Genomic DNA, 22,326 nt, shown 5'->3' with positions numbered 1-22,326 from the left:
TTGTTTTACTTGAAAGAAGTCAGACCATGTGTCAAGATTCTAAGTATCCACGGAATCTTATTTTTCAAGGGTTCAAGAAAAAAACAAACAAACAAAAATATATTTTTCATTCCCCAAGAGGTTAGATAAGTCTATGAAAAGTGTAAAACTTGCAACGTGTCTTAAGGAGGTTGCAATCTGATGGAGGAATCCAGTATTAAGTGTAAGAATGCAATGCAGGAGTTAAACGAAGGGACTTCAGAGTGTAGGGTTGTTTAGTACCATAATTTCCCATAGCAATAACATTGAGGGCAGGTGAGTGTTTCTAATCAGTTTGGGCTGGCTACTATAGCAAATTACCATAGACTGGGTGGAATGAAGCATTTATTTCTCATAGTTCTGGAGGCCGGAAGTCTGAGATCAATGTGCTGGCAAATACATTATCTGTTGAGAACCCAGTTATTGGTTTGCAGATGGCCATCTTCTTGCTATATCTTCAGATGGTGAAGAGCAAGAGAGAGGGCTAGCTCTCTTCCTCTTCTTATAAAGACCCTAATCCCATTGAGACTCTACCCTCTTGACCTAATTTCCTCCCAGATGCTCCACCTCCCAATATCATCATAGTAGGGCTCTGATTTCAACATATGAATTTTGAGGAAGCACAAGCATGCAGCCTCTAACGTGTCCCCTTAATCACCACAATCTATTCTTCCTTCCACAGTAACTGAGTTGGAGCTAAGCACGTAGCAAAACTACATTCCCAACTACTTTCTCAGGTAGAGAAAGTGAAAATCTAAGTTCTCCCCAGTGGAGTGTGGGCACAAGTGATGTGTGTGTGTGTGTCTTCAGATGTAAGCCGTATGATTGAGGGTGTGGCTTCTCTCCACTTTCTTCTCCATCTTCACCTGCTGGAACCCAGACAGGGTAGAACCATGCAGATATTAGGGAGGTCCCCAGATGGCCTCGTGGAGCAGAACACCTACCAGGTAAAAGCTGATCTAGGTCTTTCATGAACAAGAGAAATATATCACTAAACATTATATTTCGTGAAAAATCGTAACCACTTTGCCATTTCCTAATGAATGTAGGAGTGAGCTAACATTTATATTGTATACCTATACCAATTAGATGCTCCACTGAAAACTTCTTATAACAATTCTGCAAGGTGGATGTGATTATTCTTATTTTACAGATAAAGAAAATAAGTCTAAAGAGCAGTTAACTGACTTGACCAAGGTTGCACAGAAGACAGTAAAATGTTTTGGTGAGGAGTGGAATCTTGAGTCTCTGACAAAGCCTACCTATGTCACTCATTAGAATGTAACCATTAATCTCACAAAGCCTCATTTTCTTCTTCTGTAAAATAAGAATAATGATAGAACCTGTCTCATAGGGTTCTTGGGAGGATTAAATGAGATAATATACCTAAAGTGCCTGGAATATAGTTAGAGCTCCATAAGTGCTGATATCTTTTTTCCAGTGCTAGTAAGTGGTTGTGAAAAACTCAAATGCAAATCTCTGAAGCTCCAAAACTCATAATTGTGCCACCCAAAGAGCAGGCTCTGGTGTTTAGATCTTGTTCTCCTCTGTGCCGCCTGTTTCACACCTTTGGAGTATGTCTTCCCAGTCTTTCCACACCTGTGGATGCTCTAATTCTAGCTTTTAAGGCCATGGGAAGATATTATATCTGCTACTGAAACTAACAGTGGGCATAAAGAAAATTCAGTTTCTTGCCATTAGAATGATTTTCCTCCATATCCAGGGAAAATATTTCATCCATTTAATACACAATGCAGTTACATAGGTCTTCCAGTCAAAATACTCCAACATGTATATTTTTAAAAATAATTAAGATATCATACCTTCCCTTACAGGACTTTGGAGCTAAATGTGCAGCAGTATTTTGTCTGTTCTTTTTGTGTGTGTGTGTGCTGAGGTTACTTCTCTTTCTTCCTAAGTATTCATGTACTGACTCTGCTGGTCCCTTTCCTGCAAGCACACAAATGTGGCCATGCAAAGACTTGCATATGAAATAATTCACGTCCCAAAACATAGATGCCCTTGACTGATATCAGTCTCCAGTTTGGTCTGTAGTCCTTTACCTTCCTAACAGAATGTTTATCATCATAAGTAAAAAAACATTACGAAGCCTTCTCATATTTCTCTAGAAGAGCCCCATACAACAGAACTTTCTGCAGTGATGGAAATCCTTTATATCTGGACTGACCAATAGGATAGCCAACAGCCACATATATCTTGGTGCTTGAGCTACATTGAGTACTTGAGGTGTAGCTAGTGGGACTGAGAAATTGAATTTTTAATTACTGCATATTTAATTTTAATTAATTGAAATGTAAATGGCAACATGTAGCTGGTGGCTACTGTATTCACAACACATTTCTGAAGTCTAGATGAGCAATGTCCAATAGAAATGTAATATAAGTCACATATGTAGTTTTAAATTTTCTAGTAGCCACATTAAAAAGTTAACAAGAAGATTCAGGTGAAAGTTATTTTAACAGTATATTTTGTTCTTCTATCACCATGTAATCTTGTAAAATAAAATAAACAAGTACTTGACATTAAACTTTTGATGATGAAGTATTTAACATTGTTTTTTCGTCATGTTGAGTGTATGGAAATATCTTTATATATTTTACACTCTCTGTATATCTCAGTTCAAACTAGACAGATTTCAAGTGCTCACCAGACACATGTGGCTGGTGGTTACTATATTGGATACAGCAGCCCTATCCCATTAAAATGTATACTTTTTAGTGGCAGAAGTGTGTCTTTTTCATCAATAAATCCTTTGCTTGCAACACCATGCTGGCCCATAACATCTTTAATAAATATGTGTTTACTGACTCACATCCACAGTGATCAATTCTCACTCTGGATTTACAGGTAAACCAAAGAATGCTTGTAATAATATATTAAGCTCTTCTACTAGCTCCCCTATTTAGAGCTAAGTGTTTATTTTTACAACTACCTAACAAGAGCTATGAGTTTCATGTGTATCATCAAGTGTAATGTTTTAGAGCAGGGATCAGCAAACTTTTACTGTAAAGGGCCAAATAGTAAAGGTTTTAAATTTTGCAAGCCATACAGGCACTGTGGGCAACCACTCACCTCTGCTGCTCTAAGGTAAATGAAGCTATAAATGATATGTAAATGAATGAGTATGGCTGGGTTCCTATAAAATTTTATTTACAAAATCAAGTAGTGGTCAGGATTTGGCTCTGAGGGCTGTATTTTGCCAATCTCTGCTTCAGAGTAAGGTCTGTATTTTAAATTTATTTTGTACCTCACACTTCTCCTATAGTACTACATAAACTAGAGGCACTTAATATATAAATGTTTAGTAAATATGAGAAGAAAGTACTCTGCTTATGCATAAAACCATTAACTCATATAGTAATTTATTCATTCACAAAATGTGTATTGCCTATTTAAATTGCTGCGTCCTCACTTTTGCAACATGCTAGACATGTAGTGAGTGATTAACAAATGTTTAATAATGAAAAAATAGATTAAATGATCTGCTAAGGGCTGAAAGAAGCCAGGAAAACTTCAGAGAGGTGGTGACATTTATACTGAGTATTAACAGTGAGTAGAAGTGTAGTGAAGAAAACTGACACACACTCCTCAGTCAGGTGATCAAGGTCAACATAAATCATAAATCATGTCAATAAATCATGTATCACGTCAATAGTATGTACTCATGATGTGATGAAAGTAGTGATTTTCTTCTGTGTTTTTCCTTTCAATAACTCATAACTGGGGTTTTATCGTGTGAAGAACATCAGATAACTTTCAATATAGGGGCATCCTAGAAAATATCTGACCAGTACTCCTCAAAATGTCAGGGTCATCAAAAGTGAGAAAAGTCTGAAAGGCTGTCACCCTTAAGGTACGCCTAAGGAGACATGACAACCTAATGTAATGTGGTGTCATAGGTGGGATCCTGGGACAGAAAAGGAACACTATGAAAAAACTAAGGAAATAGGAATGAAGTATGAACTTTAGTTAGTAAGAACATACCAATATTGTTTCATTAATTGTGACAAATGTACCATACTAATTAATGTAAGATGTTAATAATAAGGGAAATTGGGTGTGGGACATATGGAAACAGTCTGTACTGTCTGCTTAATTTTTCTGTAAGTATAAAAGTGTTCTGAAAATATAGTCTATTTAAAAATAAATAAATAAAGAGCAGATACAGCCTCCCAGCTAGCAGGACTGGAGTGCTAACTGCAAAATGCCACACACACACACACACACACACACAAATAGGGTTCACCAGAAAGAAGAAAAGGGCACATCATTGCAGTTAGCATGAACACCATGTACAGAGACATGGTGACTTGGTGTATTCTGTGCCCTGCACCTCTTGTAACAGCCAGGGAGAGGCATGGGATGTGTTGAGGTGGAGTGGGGTAAACATGACCAAATTTATTTTTTAAAACTGAAGGGCAGGGGCCGGAGGAAGATGGCGGAAGAGTAAGACGCGGAGATCACCTTCCTCCCCACAGATACATCAGAAATTCATCTACACGTGGAACAACTCCTACAGAACACCTACTGAACGCCGACAGAAGACCTCAGACCCCCTAAAAGGCAAGAAACTCCCCACATACCTGGGTAGGGCAAAAGAAAAAAAGAATAAACAGAGACAATAGGATAGGGACGGGACCTGCACCAGTGGGAGGGAGCCGTGAAGGAGGGAAGGTTTCTACACACTGCAAGCCCCTTCGCGGGCGGAGACTGCAGGTGGCGGAGGGGGAAAGCTTCGGAGTAGCGGAGGAGAGCACAGCAACAGGGGTGTGGAGGGCAAAGCGGAGAGATTCCGGCACAGAGGATCGGTGCCCTCAGGCACACACCAGCCCGAGAGGCTTCTCTGCTCGGCCGCCGTGGCGGGCGGGGCTGGGAGCTGAGGCTTGGGTATCGGCTTTCAGTCGGAGCGCAGGGAGAGGACTGGGGCTGGCGGCAGGAAGAGAGCCTGAAGGGGTTAGAGCACCACGGCTAGCCCGGAGGGAGTCCGGGGAAAGGGTCTGGAGTTGCTGAAGAGGCAAGAGTCTTTTTACACTTTCACTTTCGTTTCCTGGTGTGCGAGGAGAGGGCATTAAAAGGGCTGCTTAGGGAAGCGCCGGAGACAGGCGCGAGCCGCGGGTAAGGCGTGGACCTCGGAGACGGGCGTGGGCCGCCGCCGCCGCCCGCCGCCCGCCGCCCGCCGCCGCCGCGGCCCGCCACCGCCCGCCGCCGCCCGCCGCGGCCCGCCGCCGCCGCCGCCGCCGCCGCCGCCCCCGCAGCCCGCCACCGCCCCCGCCTGCCGCCGCCCGCCGCCGCCGCCGCCGAGGCCCGCTGCCGCCGCCGCCCCCGCGGCCCGTCACCGCCGCTGCCTGCCGCCGCCCGCCGCCGCCGCAGCCGCGGGGCCTGTGTGCGAGGGCGGGTCACTGTCCGCCCCGCCTTCCGGGGGACCTGTGCACCCCGCCACTGCCGGGGTCCCGAGACCCGGGGACGGCTTTCCCGGGAAAGCGCACGGAGCGCCACGGGCTGCTGCAACGTCACGCCGGCCTCTGCCGCCGCAGGCCCGCCCCACACTGCGCGCCCCTCCCTCCCCTCTGCATGAGTGAGCCAGAGCCCCCGAATCAGCGGCTCCTTTAAACCCGTCCTGTCTGAGCGAAGAACGGACGCCCTCCGGCGACCTACGCACAGAGGCGGGGCCAGGTCCAAGGCTGATACCCGGGAGCTGTGAGAGCAGAGTCAGGGAAATCTCTCTGTGCAGCCTCGGAGGCAGCGGATTAAAGCTCCATGGTCCATTTGATGTGCCCTGCGTCTGTGGAGTGCATGAATGGACAGCGAATCATCCCAAATTGAGGAAGTGGACTTTGAGGACAAGATTTAAGACTTTCCCCCCTTTTCCTCTTTTTACAACGAATTATTCCAAAGTAAGGAGGTGGACTTAGAGAGCAAGATTTCAGACTTCTTGCCCTTTTCCTCTTTTTACAACGAATTATCCCAAATTGAGGAGGTGGGCTTGGAGAGCAAGATTTTTGATTTTTCCCCCTGCTCTCTTTTTGTGAATGTGTATGTGTAATCTTCTGTGTAAGATTCTCTCTGTATAGCTTTGCTTCCACCATATGTCCCAGGGTTCTATCGGTCCGTTTTTTTTTTTTTTTTTTTCAATAATTACTTTCTAATTTTAATAACGCTACTATATTTCATACTTTACTCTATTTTACTTTACCTGCTCTTTCTTTTTTTCCTACCTTCCCTTCCTCCCTCCCTCCCTCCGCTCTTCCTTTCCTTCTTTCTTTTTCTTTCCTCCCTCCCTCCCACCCTTCTTCTTTCCACTTTCTTTTTCTTTCCTTCCTCCCTCCCTCCCTCCTGTCTTTCTTTCTTTCTTTCCTTCCTCCCTCCCTCCCTCCCTTCTTCCATTCACTCTTCCTTTTGCTTTCATTGCCCCCTCCCTCCCTCCTTTCTTTCCTTCTTTCTTTCCATCCTTCCTCACTCCCTCCCTCCTTTCTTTCTTTCTTCCTTCCTTCCTTCCTTTCTTCCCTTCTTCCTTTCTTTCCCTCTCTCTTTCTTTCTTCTACTAATTCTTTCTTTCTGCTTTTTCTCCCTGTTATTCTGAGCTGGGTGGATGAAAGGCTCTTGGTGCTGCAGCCAGGAGCCAGTGCTGTGCCTCTGAAGTGGGAGAGCCAACTTCAGGACACGGGTCCACAAGAGACCTCCCAGCTCCACATAATATCAAGCAGCGAAAATCTCCCAGAGATCTCCATCCCAACACCAGCACCCAGCTTCAGTCAACGACCAGCAAGCTACAGTGCTGGTCACCCTATGCCAAGCAACTAGCAAGGCAGGAACACAACCCCACCCATTAGCAGAGAAGCTACCTAAAAACATAATAAGGCCATAGGCACCCCAAAACACATCACCAGACGTGGACCTGTCCACCAGAAAGACAAGATCGAGCCTCAACCACCAGAACACAGGCATTACTCCCCCCCACCAGGAAGCCTATACAACCTACTGAAACAACCTTAGCCACTGGGGTCAGACACGAAAAACAACGGGAACTACGAATCTGCAGCCTGCAAAAAGGAGACCCCAAACACAGTAACATAAGCAAAATGAGAAGACAGAAAAACACACAGCAGGTGAAGGAGCAAGATAAAAACCTACCAGACCTAACAAATGAAGAGGTAATAGGCAGTCTACCTGAAAAAGAATTCAGAATAATGATGGTAAAGATGATCCAAAATCTTGGAAATAGAATAGACAAAATGCAAGAAACAGTTAACAAGGACCTAGAAGAACTAAAGATGAATCAGGCATCGATTAAAAACACAATACATGAAATAAAAAATACTCTAGATGGGATCAATAGCAGAATAACTGAGGCAGAAGAACGGATAAGTGAGGTGGAAGATAAAATAGTGGAAATAACTGATGCAGAGCAAAATAAAGAAAAAAGAATGAAAAGAACAGAGGACAGTCTCAGAGACCTCTGGGACAACATTAAACGCACCAACATTCGAATTATAGGGGTTCCAGAAGAAGAAGAGAAAAAGAAAGGGACTGAGAAAATATTTGAAGAGATTATAGTTGAAAACTTCCCCAATATGGGAAAGGAAATAGTTAATCAAGTCCAGGAGGCACAGAGAGTCCCATACAGAATAAATCCAAGGAGAAATACACCAAGACACATATTAATCAAACTGTCAAAAATTAAACACAAAGAAATCATATTAAAAGCAGCAAGGCAAAAACAACAAATAACACACAAGGGAATCCCCATCAGGTTAACAGCTGATCTCTCAGCAGAAACTCTACAAGCCAGAAGGGAGTGGCAGGACATAATTAAAGTGATGAAGGAGAGAAACCTGCAGCCAAGATTACTCTACCCAGCAAGGATCTCATTCAGATTTGATGGAGAAATTAAAACCTTTACAGACAAGCAAAAGCTGAGAGAGTTCAGCACCACCAAACCAGCTTTACAACAAATGCTAAAGGAACTTCTCTAGGCAAGAAACACAACAGAAGGAATATACCTACAATAACGAACCCAAAGCAATTAAGGAAATGGGAATAGGAACATACATATCAATAATTACCTTAAATGTAAATGGACTAAATGCTCCCACCAAAAGACACAGAGTGGCTGAATGGATACAAAAACAAGACCCATATATATGCTGTCTACAAGAGACCCACTTCAGACCTAGAGACACATACAGACTGAAAGTAAGGGGATGGAAAAAGATATTCCATGCAAATGGAAATCAAAAGAAAGCTGGAGTAGCAATTCTTATATCAGACAAAATAGACTTTAAAATAAAGACTATTAGAAGAGACAAAGAAGGACACTACATAATGATCAAGGGATCGATCCAAGAAGAAGATATAACAATTGTAAATATTTATGCACCCAACATAGGAGCACCTCAATACATAAGGCAAATACTAACAGCCATAAAAGGGGAAATCGACAGTAACACAATCATAGTAGGGGACTTTAACACCCCACTTTCACCAATGGACAGATCGTCCAAAATGAAAATAAATAAGGAAACACAAGCTTTAAATGATACATTAAACAAGATGGACTTAGTTGATATTTATAGGACATTTCATCCAAAAACAACAGAACACACATTTTTCTCAAGTGCTCATGGAACATTCTCCAGGATAGATCATATCTTGGGTCACAAATCAAGCCTTGGTAAATTTAAGAAAATTGAAATTGTATCAAGTATCTTTTCCGACCACAATGCTATGAGACTAGACATCAATTACAGGAAAAGATCTGTAAAAAATACAAACACATGGAGGCTAAACAATACACTACTCAATAACGAAGTGATCACTGAAGAAATCAGAGAGGAAATTAAAAAATACCTAGAAACAAATGACAATGGAGACACGACAACCCAAAACCTATGGGATGCAGCAAAAGCAGTTCTAAGAGGGAAGTTTATGGCAATACAATCCCACCTTAAGAAACAGGAAACATTTCGAGTAAACAACCTGACCCTGCACCTAAAGCAATTAGAGAAAGAAGAACAAAAAACCCCCAAAGCTAGCAGAAGGAAAGAAATCATAAAGATCAGATCAGAAATAAATGAAAAAGAAATGAAGGAAACGATAGCAAAGATCAACCAAACTAAAAGCTGGTTCTTTGAGAAGATAAACAAAATTGACAAACCATTAGCCAGACTCATCAAGAAAAGAAGGGAGAAGACTCAAATCAATAGAATTAGAAATGAAAAAGGAGAAGTAACAACTGACACTGCAGAAATACAAAAGATCATGAGAGATTACTACAAGCAACTCTATGCCAATAAAATGGACAACCTGGAAGAAATGGACAAATTCTTAGAAATGCACAACCTGCCAAGACTGACTCAGGAAGAAATAGAAAATATGAATAGACCAATCACAAGCACTGAAATTGAAACTGTGATTAAAAATCTTCCATCAAACAAAAGCCCAGGACCAGATGGCTTCACAGGCGAATTCTATCAAACATTTAGAGAAGAGCTAACACCCATCCTTCTCAAACTCTTCCAAACAATTTCAGAGGAAGGAACACTCCCAAACTCATTCTACGAGGCCACCATCACCTTGATACCAAAACCAGGCAAGGATGTCACAAAGAAAGAAAACTACAGGCCAATATCACTGATGAACATAGATGCAAAAATCCTCAACAAAATACTAGCAAACAGAATCCAACAGCACATTAAAAGGATCATACACCATGATCAAGTGGGGTTTATTCCAGGAATGCAAGGATTCTTCAATATACGCAAATCAATCAATGTGATACACCATATTAACAAGTTGAAGGAGAAAAACCATATGATCATCTCAATAGATGCAGAGAAAGCTTTCGACAAAATTCAACACCCATTTATGATAAAAACCCTGCAGAAAGTAGGCATAGAGGGAACTTTCCTCAACATAATAAAGGCCATATATGACAAACCCACAGCCAACATTGTCCTCAATGGTGAAAAACTGAAACCATTTCCACTAAGATCAGGAACAAGACAAGGTTGCCCACTCTCACCACTCTTATTCAACCTAGTTTTGGAAGTTTTAGCCACAGCAATCAGAGAAGAAAAGGAAATAAAAGGAATCCAAATCGGAAAAGAAGAAGTAAAGCTGTCATTGTTTGCAGATGACATGATACTATACATAGAGAATCCTAAAGATGCTACCGAAAAACTACTAGAGCTAATCAATGAATTTGGTAAAGTAGCAGGTTACAAAATTAATGTACAGAAATCTCTGGCATTCCTGTACACTAATGATGAAAAATCTGAAAATGAAATCAAGAAAACACTCCCATTTACCATTGCAACAAAAAGAATAAAATATCTAGGAATAAACCTACCTAAGGAGACAAAAGACCTGTATGCAGAAAATTATAAGACACTGATGAAAGAAATTAAAGATGATACAAACAGATGGAGAGAGATACCATGCTCCTGGATTGGAAGAATCAATATTGTGAAAATGACTCTACTACCCAAAGCAATCTACAGATTCAATGCAATCCCTATCAAACTACCACTGGCATTTTTCACAGAACTAGAACAAAAAATTTCAAAATTTGTTTGGAAAAACAAAAGACCCCGAATAGCCAAAGCAATCTTGAGAACGAAAAAAGGAGCTGGAGGAATCAGGCTCCCTTACTTCAGACTATACTACAAAGCTACAGTAATTAAGACAGTGTGGTACTGGCATAAAAACAGAAAGATAGATCAGTGGATCAGGATAGAAAGCCCAGAGATAAACCCACGCACATATGGCCAACTTATCTTTGATAAAGGAGGCAGGACTGTACAGTGGAGAAAGGACAGCCTCTTCAATAAGTGGTGCTGGGAAAACTGGACAGGGACATGTAAAAGTATGAGATTAGATCATTCCCTAACACCATACACAAAAATAAGCTCAAAATGGATTAAAGACTTAAATGTAAGGCCAGAAACTATCAAACTCTTAGAGGAAAACATAGGTAGAACACTCTATGACATAAATCACAGCAAGATCCTTTTGGACCCACCTCCTAGAGAAATGGAAATAAAAACAAAGATAAACACATGGGACCTAATGAAACTTCAGAGCTTTTGCACAGCAAAGGAAACCATAAACAAGACCAAAAGACAACCCTCAGAATGGGAGAAAATATTTGCAAATGAAGCAACTGACAAAGGATTAATCTCCAAAATTTATAAACAGCTCATGCAGCTCAATAACAAAAAAACAAACAACCCAATCCAAAAATGGGCAGAAGACTTAAATAGGCATTTCTCCAAAGAAGATATACAGACTGCCAACAAACACATGAAAAAATGCTCAACATCATTAATCATTAGAGAAATGCAAATCAAAACTACAATGAGATATCATCTCACACCAGTCAGAATGGCCATCATCAAGAAATCTAGAAACAATAAATGCTGGAGAGGGTGTGGAGAAAAGGGAACACTCTTGCACTGCTGGTGGGAATGTGAATTGGTACAGCCACTATGGAGAACAGTATGGAGGTTCCTTAAAAAACTAAAAATAGAACTACCATATGATCCAGCAATCCCACTACTAGGCATATACCCAGAGAAAACCATAATTCAAAAAGAGTCATGTACCAAAATGTTCATTGCAGCTCTATTCACAATAGCCCGGAGCTGGAAACAACCTAAGTGTCCATCATCGGATGAATGGATAAAGAAGATGTGGCACATATATACAATGGAATATTACTCAGCCATAAAAAGAAACGAAACTGAGCTTTTTGTAATGAGGTGGATAGCCCTAGAGTCTGTCATACAGAGTGAAGTAAGTCAGAAAGAGAAAGACAAATACCGTATGCTAACACATATATATGGAATATAAGAAAAAAAAAATGTCATGAAGAACCTAGGGGTAAAACGGGAATAAAGACACAGACCTACTTGAGAATGGACTTGAGGATATGGGGAGGGGGAAGGATAAGCTGTGACAAAGCGAAAGAGAGGCATGGACATATATACACTACCAAACGTAGGCTAGATAGATAGTGGGAAGCAGCCGCAGAGCACCGGGAGATCAGCTCGGTGCTTTGTGACTGCCTGGAGGGGAGGGATAGGGAGGGTGGGAGGGAGGGAGATGCATGAGGGAGGGGATGTGGGAACAGATGTATATGTATGACTGATTCACTTTGTTATAAAGCAGAAACTAATTAAAAAAAAATGGAAAAAAAAAAAAAAAGAATTAAATCAGAAAAAAAAAAAAAAAAAACTGAAGGGCAGTGGTCAGATTAGGACCAGAGGTAATTTTCAGGGGACAGTGAAATAGTAGTAGGGGTTGAGTATATTTCTTCTTGTAGTAAGGTAACATTTGTAGCATTAATCTCTTTTTTACTATTTAAAACTAATAAAATCTATTTATTAGGTATTGAAATAAGTGTATTAGTATCCTGTGGCTTTTGTAATAAATTACCACAAAAAAATGTTGGCTTATAAACAGGATTTTATCTCTTTCTTTTCACTATTTAAAACTACCTTCTAGGCTGAGTCATTTTCTACCAGCAAAGAGAGTCCCAGAAGAACTAAGATCGATTTATTCTAATTTCTTTTCTTTTCTTCTGTTATTCAATTCCTGTTGTGATAATGGTACTGAGGAGTGAAGGCTTTGAGTGTCTAGAACTATGCTAAGGAACTCAGTATGAAGTTTACACAGTAAACTCTAATATTCTCTGTTAATATCCCCATTGTATAGATGAGTAAACAGAGGCACAAGAGAGATTGAGTTACTAGTCCTAGGCCTAACAGGAAGAATCCAAATCTTTACACAACATGGTACGATTGTTGCCCTAACAAGTATTATTGTGATTAAAAGTGATACTCTTTTGTTTAAGTGAGAGATGATTATGGTTATTACTTTTGCTTTAAAGAGTCTCATTACTGGATAAGTGAACCCACATAGACTTGTGAAAAGGAAACATCCCTAAACCAGGATACAGACCTGATACCCTAGCAGAAGATTTTGAAAATATGTCACCCTAGGTCACCAGATGGTGCAATGTTCATCTCAGTATTGATGACACTACTACAGAATTGGAAAAAATCTATGTGTAAAAAGCTATTTATTAGGTGTTGAAGCAAGTGTATTAGTATCCTGTGGCTTTTGTAACAAATTACCACACACACAAAAAAAATGTTGGCTTAAAAACAAAAGAAATTTATCTCTCAAAATTTTGGAGGCCATAAGTCTAAAATCAAGGCATTGGCTGGACCACATTTCTACTGAAAGTTCTAGAGGAGATTCCTTCCTTGTCTCTTTTAACTTCAGATGGTACCAGATATTCCTTGGCTTGGGGCTTCAAAGATCTAATCTTTGCTTCCATCTTCACATAGTCCTTTTCTCTCTGTATCTGTTTCTGGTGTGTCTCTTTTAAGGAATCTTGTCATTGGATGTAGGTCTCATCCATATAATCCAGGATGAGCTCATCTCCAGGATCTTTAACTTAATTACATCTGCAGAGATTATTTTTCCAAAAAAGGTCACATTCACAGGTTCCAGGAATTGAAATGTACCTTTCTGGGACCATTATTTAAACTAATTCATCTAAAAAAAAATCATCCAAGATTCTATGATTCTATGAATTCCATTTAAAAAAAAAAACAATCGGTGGGGAAAGCATCTACCCTTTTTACACCATGTGGCAATAGACACCGCCATTCATGCTGTAGTTCCTGCCTGACTCATGATTGCATTGTGCACAAGGATATTGGTCACAATTTTAGGATGACTTTCCCATGTTTTATGCTATGATCAGGCTAGAAAGTAAGCTAGTGATTGGAATCAGAATGCAGGGCTTTTGAGTTTTTCCACCTCACCAGTAATTCTGACCTGAAGTGTTCAGATCCCAGAGGTCTGGGAAAGCAGCAATAAGAGACCATGGGCTATTTCCTGTATTTTGAAGAGCCTAATTGAAATTGTTCATTTGCTTATAGGCAAGATGTGCAGGATAACCAAAATGTCAATCTCTTCTGTTTTGGACTGGAATAGAATGAACTCAATGTAGTAACACTGACTGACCCCCTAGGATTTTAAGTGATGACTAGCCATCATATAGATGTTGTCTTTGTTCATTTCAAAAACAGAAAAGTCTTGCAGCCACTATGGAAAATAGTATGGCGGTTTCTCAAAAAAACTAAAATATAACTATTGTATGACCCAGGAATTCCACTCCAGGGTATATATCTAAAAAAAAAAAATGAAAACACTAATTTGGAAAGATACATGCACCCCAATGTTCATAGCAGCATTATTTACAATTGCCAGGATATGGAAGCAACCTAAGTGTTCAACAGATGAATGGCTAGAGAAGATGCACTATATATGCACAATGGAATACTACTCAGCCATAAAAAAGAATGAAATTTTCCCATTTGCAGCAACCTGGATGGATTTGAAGGGTATTATGCTAAGTGAAATAAGTCAGATAAAGAGAGAAAAATGGTGTATGTTATCACTAATATGTATAATCTAAAAAATACAACAAAGTAGTGAATATAACAAAAAGGAAGCATTCTCACAGACATAGAGAATAAACTAGTGGTTACTAGTGGGGAGAGGGGAGTGGGGAGGGGCAAGGCAGAGGTAGGGGTTTAAGAGGTACAAAGTACTATGTATAAATAAATAAGCTGCAAGAATATATTGTATACCACAGGGGATATAGACAGTATTTTATAATAACTATGGATGAAGTACAATCTTTAAAAATTGTGAATCACTCTGTTGTACACCTGTAACTTATGTAATATTGTACATCAACTATATATCAATTTTTTTAAGTTAGAAAAAACAAACAGAAAAGTTTGGTCAGAGTTGTTCAAGATACTCTGCTTACATGTACTCCGTTATGTGCTTTAGCAAAAACTACTGTGTGTTGGGAATGAAAAGAGAAGGAGAGGTCATAATGATAACTACAATGTTTATTCCTCACTTGTACATCATATTAAAGCAGAGTTTCATGAGCTATCTGAATCAGTGATGCAATTTCACCACCTGCACCTTGTAATTTCAGTAATTGAAGATAGCAAGATACTCATACCCTAAAGATTGAAGACTTCTACTACAAGGACATTTTTTAGTGAGCCTGACTTCCAATTTCTTTGATAAAGATACATTTATTTTATCTTGTAAGCCATTCAGGATAGAGAATTAATACCAGGATCTAGTTTGAACATGGAAAAGACAAACTGTGGAGACAAGAGTCAATATATCTGTCTGTTTTACTGGCTATGGAGACAGCAATTCTAAGATCAAAAGCAATGAACTGATATGGTGATCAGGCTGGTGAGAAAAAAAGCTTGGTAGGGACCGCTTTAGTGAGTAATCTTAGCAGCTTTCTGTTGATGCACAGCCCATGATTCAGACCTCATAGCGTGTGACAGCAGAGACCTTGAATCTCTGACCATCTCCTTACTCTGACAACAGAGATTTTATCAGAGGTCTATGTAAGCCTGGGACTTTGGGCATGTATCATATCCATTCCATCTGAACAGTTACTATAATCTTCTATCCCTGAGCTCATAATGGTTATGCAATTTCCCCAGAATGTTGGGTACTTTACCTTCAACTCTCATGTGGAAGTTTTCCATACTGAGGAGATAAGAACAGTATGGCTCTTTATGACATCTCTCTCATAAATATGCATTTGAAAGCACTGCAAGGTAGCATGGGTCTATGGTTAAAAATGAGGTGTCTGGTCTCAGTTGTGACTTCATGGCCTGAAGTTGCTGAAAGATTTGGTGATTGTCTTAACTTGATCAATGCTGACAGCATAGTCATCCCACTCCAATGCAAAATGTGTCTGCTTCACTTCACATTTTATAATAACATGTTATTAAGATATACTTCCATACCATACAGTTTACTAATTTAATATATACTCTCCAGCATTTTTTAAAGATTTTTTTTTGATGTGGACCATTTTTAAAGTCTTTGTTGAATTTGTTACAATGTTGCTTCTGTTTTATGTTTTGGTTTTTTGGCCATGAGGCATGCGGGATCTTCGCTCCCCAACCCAGAATTGAACCTGCACCCCTTGCATTGGAAGGCAGATTCTTATCCAGGGAGGGCACTCTCCAGTGTTTTTTAGAATATTCAAAAAGTTGCATATAGATCAGCCCTATCTAACTTCAGAACATTTTCATCACTCCAAAAATAAACTCCATAAACGTTAACAATCACTCCTCATTCCCCCCCCCCCGCCCCCGTCCCCATCCTCTGGCAACCATTGATATAATAATTTCTGTCCCTATGGATTTGCCGCATTGAATGTATGTGGAATCACATAATATGTGATCTTTTGTGTCTGGCTTCTTTCACATAACATGGTATTTTCAAGGTTCATCTAAGTTGTAGCACATATCCAGAGCTTCATTCCTTTTTATGACTAACATTCCATCGTCTGTATGTACTGCATTTTGCTTATCCTTTCATCAGTTGATAGGCATTGGGGTTATTTCCACTTTGGGGCTATTATTAATAATGTTTTAAATTTTATCATTATTATTAATAGCAATTATTATTTACTATTAATATATTTTTGTATAATTTGTTATGTGAGAATATTTTTTCATATCTCTTGGGAGTATACCTAGGAGTGGAATTTCTGGGTTATATGGTAACTAAGTTTAATATTTTTGAGGAACTGGCAAACTGATTTCCAACATAGTTTCATAATTTTGCCTTCCCACCAACAATGGATGATATTTCAGTTTCTTCATATCCTTGCCAAAACTTGTTATTGCCCATCGTTTCTATTATGGTCATAATAATGTGTGTGAAATGGTATTTTATTGTGGTTTTGATTTACATTTCCTTAATGACTAATGACATTGAGCATTTTCATTACTTACTAGCCATTTTTATATCTTCTTTTGGGAAATGTCATTTTAGAACCTTTGCCATGTTTTCATTGGGTTTTTAAAAAACCTTTTCATTGTTAAGTTGTAATAGTTTTCTAAATATTCAGAAAATAGTTCTTTATCAGATACATGGTTTGCTAACACCATGATTTTCTAACATCATTGAATTCGCTTTTCATTTATTTGATGGTGCTCTTTGAAGCGCATTTTTAATTTTGATAAAGTTCAATTTATCTATTTTTTCTTGTAATTTTGCTGTCATATCTAAGAAACTGTTATCCAATTCAATGTCATGAAGAACTCTGCCTATGTTTACTTCTCAGAGTTTTATAGTTTTATCATCTACATTTATGCCTCCCTTTCATTTAGAGTGCACTTTTGTATATGGTAGGTGGCAATGGTCAAACTTCATTCTTTTGCATGGAGATATCCACTTGTCACAGCACCATTTGTTGAGAAGATTGTCTTTTCCCCATTCAGGTTTCTTGGAACCCTTGTCAAGAAATCAATCCCTCATAAGGGTAAAGACTTATTTCTGGACTCAATTCTATTTCATTCATCTACATGTCTGTTCTATGTCTGCACCACATTATTTGATTACTGTACTTTTGTAGCAAGTTTTGAAATCAGGAAGTGTTAACCCTCCAACTTTGTTATTTTTCAAGATGGTTTTGCCTATTCTCAGTCTCCTGAGTTTCCAAGTGAGTTTTGGAATTTTTCAGTTTCTGCAAAGAGGTCATATGGTATGCTGATAGGGAGCACATTGATTTTTCAGAACAATTTGAAGAGTAATGACATTTTAACACTATTAAGTGAACATGGCATGTCTTTCCATTTATTTAGAACATCTTCAATTTATTTCAGTGATATTTTTCAGTTTTCAGTGTATTAGTGATGCACTTCTTTATTAAAATTTATTTCTATGTATTTTATTATTTTATGGTCTTGTGGATGGAATTATTTCTTAAATTTATCTTTGAAATTGAATTTTTTATATTGTTCATATCCTGCAATCATGTTTAACTCATTTATCAACTGCAGTAGTTTTGTGGTGAGTTTGGTAGGATTTTATACACAAGATCATATCATCTGCAAATAGTGGTAGTTTTATATCTTCCTTTCCAATCTGGATGTTCTATTTCACTTTCTTGTCTAATTTTCCTATCTAGAATCTCCAGTACAGTGTTGAATAGAAGATATGAGATTGAAATTCGTGTCTTGTTTTGATCTTAAGGGAATGCATGCAGTCTTTTACCCTTAGATATGAAGTTAATTGTGGATTTTCCATTGCTGCTCTTTATAAGGTTAAGCAAATTCCATTCTACTCCTAGGTTTGTTATGTGTTTTATCATGAAAATGTGTTGAATATTATAAAATTTTTCTGCATCTTTTGAGCTAATTATATGAATGTTGTCCTTTATTCTATAATATGGAATGTATTAATCAACTTTAGTATGTTGAACCAGCCTTGAATTTCTGTAGCATATTCCATTTTGTTATGGTGTTTAAATCTTTATATATGCTGTGGGTAACAGTGGCCTTATAGAATGAGTTGGGAATTGTTTCTCATCTGTATTTTCTTTGGAAAGGTTTGTGAATGATTGTTGTTAATTCTTTTTTTAAATATTTGGCAGAATTCACTATTTGGTAGAATCTATGTGGGTGGGCTTTTCTTAGTGGAAAGAATTTTTGTTACTAATTCACTGTCTTTACTTGTTATAGGTTTATTTATATCTTCTATTTCTTCTTAAAACAGCTTTAGTACTTTGTATCTTTCTATGAATTTGTTCATTTCTTCTAGATTTTGAGTTTGATGGCACATAATAGTTCATAATATTCCCTTATATTTTACTTTCTATATATGTCTTAGGTGATGTCCTTCTTTTATTCCTAATTGGAATTTTCTTTCTTTCTTAGTTAGGCTAAGTAATGGTTTGTCAATTCTGTTGATCTTTTCAAGAACCAACTTTTTATTTTGTTGATTTTCCTTATTGTTTTTCTTCTTTATTTTTCATTAATTTCTGCACTAATCTGTATTATTTCCTTCCTTCTGCTTGTTTTAGTTTTAATATTCTTTCCTTTTACTACTTTTTTCCCTAGTGGAAGGTTAAGTTATTAATCTAAGTTCTTTTTTAATATAAATGTTTACAGCGGTACATTTTCTTCTAATGACTGCTTTAACTATGCCTCATAAGTTTTGTGTTACCATTTTAATTCAGTTCAAAGTATTTTGTAATTTCCCCTTGAATTATAGGGGAAATTACAAAGAAGAATCCCACTGATTCTTCTCAGCCCATTCATTACTTAGGAACATGTTTAATTTCTGCATATTTCTAAATTACAAAACGATTGCTCCAATGAGCTCCATTCCTACTCCCCTCATCTCCACTGTATGGACATACAAATTACAAATGTATACACTATAAACATATCAACACAGTTTTATAAGGATTGCTTTATGCAGTTTTTAAAAATCAGAGAGGATTAGAAAAGTGTTACAGATGAAAATACACTGTCTTTTATATTTACCTATGTATTTACCTCAACCAGTGTTCTTTATTTCTTCATGTGGATTTAAGTTACTGTTTAATATCCTTTTATTTCAGCTTGAAGTTAAATGTTTTATTATTTCTTGTGGAGCAGACATGCTATCCATGAATTCTCTGATTTTATTTACTTGAGAATGTCTTAATTTCTCCCTCATTTTTCAAGGTTAATTTTGCCAGATGTAGAATTCTTAGTTGACAATCTTCTATTTTAGCACTTTAAACATGCCATCCCACTGCCTTCTGACCTTCCTGATCCCTAATGAAAAGTCAGATGTTATCTTACTAAAAGATAGCTTGCAGATGATATGTTGCTTTTCTCTTGTTAATTCTGCATTCTTTCATTATCTTGGTTTTCAGCAATTTGACTAAGATGTCTCTAAACATGGATCTCCTTGTGTTGATTCTACATAGAATTTATTGAGCTACTTCGATTACAGTATAATAATTTTTGGTCAAATTTGGGACGTTTAGGACCATTCCATCTTCAGATAGTCTTTCTACACCTTTCTCTCTCTCCAGTCCTTCCAGGGCCTACATTAGCCATATGTTGGTATGCTTGATGCTGTCCCATAAGAAACAAAAGGCCCTGTTGTTTTTATTTATTCCTTCTTCATTTTCTTTCTCAGACTGGATAATCTCAATTGACCTTTATTCGTGATAACTGATTCTTCCTTCTGTCAATGTAATGCCTTGTTGAGTCCCTCTAGTGCATGTTTTATATTAGTCATTTTACTTTCCAACTGTAGAATTTCTACTTGGTTTGTTTTTTTGTTTTGTTTTGTTTTGTTTTAATAAAGTTAAACAGTAAAACAAAAATTCACAAGCTGCCCTGTCCACCCCCCACCTCCCTCCCCTACCCACAGTCTTCGGTACTGGCTCACTTTCCTTCACCCCACTCACACAGACACTGGGTATCCAACTGATAGAATGAAACTGCTCTAAGTACGTGGATCATGATGAAGGGAGGAGGTGAACTGTGTCCACATTAGAGGTTAAACTGAGCAAGTCTGCATTTTCTGGGCTCTGGATGGTCTCCTTTCATTAGTCAAATTGAAAAAAGAAGTTCCCTGCACCAGATGCTTCAAAGCTGAAACCCCCAGGACTGCCAAAGAATGCCTTGAAGATATTGTTTGCATCAAAATCACCCATATTCATGCCCTCTTCATCCAGGTCTTGTTCACTGTCATAGCGAGTCTTTTTCTTGGGATCAGAGAGAATGGTAAAAGCTTCTCTGACTTCCTTGAACTTTTTCTCCTCCTCCTTCTGAACTTCAGCAATCGCTCCACTGTGCTGATCTGGATGATGCATCAAGGCCCGTATCCAATAAGCTTTCTTGATCTCGTCCTCAGAGGCATTCTTGTCTACTCCAAGAATCTTGTAGTAATCTTTCCTCTTACTCTTCTTCAGTTCCAGCTGTGCAATTTTTAGGAGCTGTTTGTGTTCTTTTGTTTTCTCCATCTGATATACTTTTTCATAGTCCCATACTGCTGCTTCATAGTGTTCTGTGTCCATGTAACACTGACCTCTTCTCAAGTAGGCTTTTATATAAGTGTCATCAAGCTTCACTGCATTTGTGCAGTCTTCTGTTGCATCATCTAGTTTCCTAAGCTTGGAATTAACCATACCCCAATGACAGTAGAGTTTAGCATTTGTTTTTGTATTATTGGGGTCTATCCCCAGGGCTTCTGTGTGCAGTTTACATGCTAGCTTGTAATTTTCTTCTTTAAATGATTTATCCCCATCTTCTTTCTTTGCTTTAAGTGCTTTGGCATTTCTGCAAGTGATGCAGGCCTTCTCATGGTCAGGAGCCATCCTGAGAGCTTGGACAAGAAAACTGAACCACCTTCTCAATACAATCTTCATAATCAAGGCAAAGACCTCGTACATACAGAACATCGGCATTGGTGGAATCCATTCGTAAAATGTCACTGGCCACACACTGTGCTTCTGGATAATGACCCAGCATTGCTAAACATTCTGCTTTGAGAATTTTGAAGCGATGGCAGGCAGGGGCATATACTAGGGCATGGTCCATGCAAAAAACAACCTTCCGAAAATCCCACTTCTCAAAATCCTTTTCTGCTATTTTCTCATATTCTATGACTGCACTGACATTCTTGAACTCCTTTTGTGCCTGAGCATTTTTTTTGACCCAGTTCTAGGTCTCTCTGGAAACTACGACATGCCGCCATGGCATTCCCTAGAGATAGGTGGCATTTGTCCTCTCGTAGATGTCCTTCACTGACTCCTATGCATCTCCAAGAGCTTCCCGGAACTTTCCGAGCATCATCAAGGTGGCTGCTCAATTCCTGTAATAGCTAGCATTTTTAGGACACATATCTCTTTGCTTCCTCATCATATAGCAGCTCTGGTTCGATCGCCACCATTACCACATTGCACTCCGGGGCAGCTGCCATCTTACCTCCGGAACCCTCTACTTGGTTCTTTTTTAAACTTCCTATCTCCTGACTGATATTCTTTATTTGGTGACACATATTTCTCATTTTTATATAAGTTTTCCTTTAGTTCTTTACATGTATTTATGATAGCTGATTTAAATTCTAGTAAGTTTAACATCTTACTAGAATTCTCAGGGTCAGTTCCTATTGGCTGCTTGTTTTTCCCATTGCCTGTGTATGGGTTATACTTTCCCGTTTCTTTGGGTATCTTGTAAGTTTTTATTGACTACCTAGGCATTTAGAATAATGTGCTGTGGCACCTTTAGAATTCCAATTCTCTCTCCCAGGAGGGTTTGTTGTCATTGTTATTTGTTTTATTGTTATTGTTATTTAGTATTTTATTGACTATTTCTTTAAAGTGTGTATTATTTGTTATGTGTGGCAATTGATGTGTGCTCAGTT

General features: G+C 38.6%; 1 pseudogene; it reads right to left on the bottom strand.

Annotated features, from left to right (window-relative positions):
- Positions 1 to 20,506: 20,506 nt before the first annotated feature.
- LOC132488141 (dnaJ homolog subfamily C member 7-like) lies at positions 20,507 to 21,882 on the bottom strand (annotated as a pseudogene).
- Between the last annotated feature and the right edge of the window lie 444 nt (positions 21,883 to 22,326).

Source organism: Mesoplodon densirostris, chromosome 4 (assembly GCF_025265405.1).
Source record: "Mesoplodon densirostris isolate mMesDen1 chromosome 4, mMesDen1 primary haplotype, whole genome shotgun sequence".
Classification (NCBI taxonomy): domain Eukaryota; kingdom Metazoa; phylum Chordata; class Mammalia; order Artiodactyla; family Ziphiidae; genus Mesoplodon; species Mesoplodon densirostris.
This window is presented reverse-complemented; position numbering and strand designations above follow the sequence as displayed.